The sequence below is a fragment of the Mytilus trossulus genome, chromosome 11, assembly GCF_036588685.1.
Source record: "Mytilus trossulus isolate FHL-02 chromosome 11, PNRI_Mtr1.1.1.hap1, whole genome shotgun sequence".
NCBI classification, from domain to species: domain Eukaryota; kingdom Metazoa; phylum Mollusca; class Bivalvia; order Mytilida; family Mytilidae; genus Mytilus; species Mytilus trossulus.
In genome coordinates this window covers 26,111,741-26,115,720 of record NC_086383.1, presented here as the reverse complement: position 1 = coordinate 26,115,720, position 3,980 = coordinate 26,111,741, and positions in this window count along the sequence as shown.

Sequence of the window (3,980 nt, the reverse complement as noted above, 5' to 3'; positions counted from 1 at the left end):
CATACGTTTCTTCCCGTTTCCTTCACTTGCAAACTAAAACTGTAACAAGAGATGGACGGACTTGATTAGGCGAGAGAATTTTGTTCACGACAAGTTCTCCCGTCTGTGTTCCCCTCATTTTATTAATGTAGAACCCAGTGTGCTAAAGCCTTACCCAGAGATTTTCGCCTACAACAACTACAAGACAAGACAAGTTTATTGATACACTCAGGCCCACAGTGTGTGCAACAAGGGTAGCATAATGTATATAGTATACAATAATAAATTTGTCAACAAATATAACAAATAAAAAATAACGCAACCCTTTTATCACTACGGGTGAAAAAGAGATCAATGATTAGAGGGGTAAATCTTCAATCTTGAAACGGGAAAACACAGTTACACCACATTCGCACATCAATGATATTAGAGAGGCTCCCAATAAACAGACAACATCAAGATCATACCTGGTAACTAAGGTTTTAAAATTGTTGGTACATTTTTTTTCTTTTCTTTCAACAGTTTGAAAATTAAACTCCAGGTAGAAATATAATTGTTCTTATCTTTTTGGGGCCTATAATTTATCTGATTATTATAACTTTCTATTTAATATATGGGTTCATTGCTACATGTAACTTCTTTTATCTATGTAATTCAATCTCATAAGCTATCATACCACATTTTCTAAATTATTGTTGAAAGCAGTATATATATATATCGGTTTTTATCCAACGCAGTCATAGGTTTGAACGTAGTTTTCAATTTAGACTCGTTTATATATATATATATATATATATATATATATATCTCAACGTCTGAGTCAGTGACAACTCTACAACAGATTAATCCATCAAATCGCCATCAATGATGGTGATACATGGCTGTGTACATTATGTATATACAACTCGTCTAAACATCAACCCAACAATGTTAGATCTGTAAATTTCCTTCGCAATTTATTTGTTCTTCCCTCGTTGGGATTCGAACCCATGCTATTGAGATATCGTGACACCAAATCGCCTGCACTGTAGCCGTCCCGCCACGGTCGTGTGGTCTGGCGTGACGGCTACAGTGCAGGCGATTTGGTCGTGTGGTATTGCGGGACGGCTACAGTGCAGGCGATTCGATGTCACGATATCTCAGAAGCATTGGTTCGAATCCCGGCGAGGGAAGAACAAATTTACAGACCTAACATTGTTAAGTTGATGTTTAGACGAGTTCTATATATATATATACCAAATCTTCTTCTTGTCTTTGTTATTAGTTACAAGTCATATTAAGAATCGCACCACATCTGTTTTTTGCTTATTTTTATATTTTTTATATTAAATACAAAGAACTTATTTGCAATACCTTGTCCTTTTTATATTTAAATTTCTTTAGTTCAAGTTTAAAGACATTACAATTATAGTTTGAATTTTTTTAATAATATCATGAATTTAACATAGATTTATAAAAAAAAAATCCATATTATATGTAGATGTGCCGTTTTATGTATAATTTTTTTCTTTCTTGGGAAAATTGTACATTTTTGTAGATAGGTTTGCTTTAATTCATCACTTTTATAATGATATGTATTGCTTATTGCAGGTTGATGAAGAAGGCAACTGTCACACTATTCTTTTTGCCATTTTCAAATGAAGTGACTGTAGAAACCGCCAAGAATCCAACTAGCAGTAAATAATAAGTAAAATGCATACAAAATTTATGTTTTTCTTCATGCTGTCTAAATGTATAGCTAGACAAATAGATTATTGTTTTTTGGATTAACTTTAAAGATGTAAAACTTAATTAAGTATACAATATTTGTCAGAGATGCCTTTACATAAATCCAATTTCTAATCATCCAACATTTTGTGACAGTGAGACCCAAACAGATTTGTCGATGAATAATATATTTGAATTAGAGGCTAATTTAAAGCAGATGACGTTTGACCAGGAGAATTTAGACAAGACAGAAGAAAAACCTTGTTTGACTGCTGAATTTGTAGACAAAATAACTTTACCAGACAAGAATGTGTCAACATACAATGTACCTTGCTTCGCATTCCTTCAGTATTGGCTCTTCTCGGAATATTTGGTAAATACTAAATATAATGATTTGCATAAAAGAATATACATGCAGGGTTCTCATCATCTTTGAAGTAAACAAATGTCCAGGACTCAAATACACTTTAATGAGAATCTGTATACTGTTTGTAACTCAAAATCAAAGCATTCAACTGATCATGAATATAAAAATCTTCCATAATCATTTGAAAATAATCTCATTTCAACATGATTCATGGCAAATCTTTTGAATCTTTTTGTAAATACGCTTTAAATGATTCAAAATTATGAAGACCATGTGGTATATACATGTAATATAACTGAAGACTTTAAATTGTTGTCCTGTAGATGTTTATTGGTTTATTTTGTGTTTGCAAAATGTATTATCCTCACTTATTTTTTCAACACATAAAAACAAAGTGTAACACATCATATAAGATCACCTCTGACCTTGTTCAATGTATCATAGTTGACTTGTATGGCTCTTTCATTTTATTTTTAAAATTTAAAATCTGTAGTCAAGCCCTAGATTGATAGATATTATTTTCAGCTATACTTGACAAAGCATCCCCGTCATTGACGCACTGGAAAGGACACGAAGGAACGCATCATGATGCAAAATACCAGTTAGAAAGCTCAACAAAAAAATTGGTCCTTCAAGAAACCTGTCTCGGTTCAATGAATTTCTTATTACACTTTTAAAAAACAGATTGGCTTTACCTTCATTTCTTTTGGGAGATATTTTAGAATTTCAGGATCAAGAGTTTCACAATTTTTTTCAACCTGGATCAATTTTATGAATACTGTTTTTACTCCTTGATTACAGTGGCCAAAGTAAAAAAAAAAACAATCAGAAAACATCATCCGAAATCTTTTAGAACAACTTTTTCCAAAATCAACATGTATAATTGACTGTACCGAGATATTTATTCAGAAGCCAACAACGCCATCAACTCAAGCCCGTACATACAGCACATACAAGCTGAAACTGTTTAATAACAACTATAAAAGAAAGAAAAATACAATACTTAAGGAATGACTGTAATATTTTTTTCTGTCTATGGAGAAATAACATAAAAAATGTGGTGCACACTGAATAATCCGCGTAGTATGTTATTTTACAGTGTGCACCGCATATTTTTTATGTCATTTCGAATAGACTGACAAAATATCACAGTTATTTTAAATAATTTAATTCTAAATTCCATTTTAAACCGGCGTAAATGATGAATAAACGTTGATGACGTCCAATGATATGATAAACAAAAGAACGTCAGCTAATCAGAAGACGCGTTACATCCAAAATTAAATTATTGTCTTTACTGTCAATATTAATTGTCTCACAAGCTCACACTTGTCTTGATGAAAGAAGTTAGAGTGCATGTCATACAAGTTAGGAATAGTGTACGCATATTTTATTACTCTTCTTTGTTAAATTCAATGTCATATTTGATTGAAGCTTTCAATAAAAAAACGAGATCTACAATATCTGTTAGTGAGTTAATCAAACAATAAATATGCTAGGCGTATCCAAAAGTAACTACCCTACTATAACAATTGATACAAATCAAATTAAAGTATCAATCATTTGCTTTAACGTGCACTTTATTTTCTACGAGGTTTAGCTAGCTTTAAACCAGGTTTAATCCACAATTGATTTTGCCATTTGATTAGACAATTACCGTTTCGAATTTTCATCGAATTTAATATGTTTGTGATTTTACTATTCAGCAATGTACATGTAGTTTTCTACTTCAGAAAAAAATATTACCATAGCTGGGTTTTTTTCAAAACGGTCTGGTCCTCAATGCTCTTCAACTTAGTACTCTATTTGACCTTTTGTATTCGAGCGTCACTGTGGAGTATTTTGAAGACATAACGCGCGTCAGACGCAAATGCAATATATCAATTCTGGTAGCCTAAATGAGATAATTTTCAAGTTTTGCCTAATC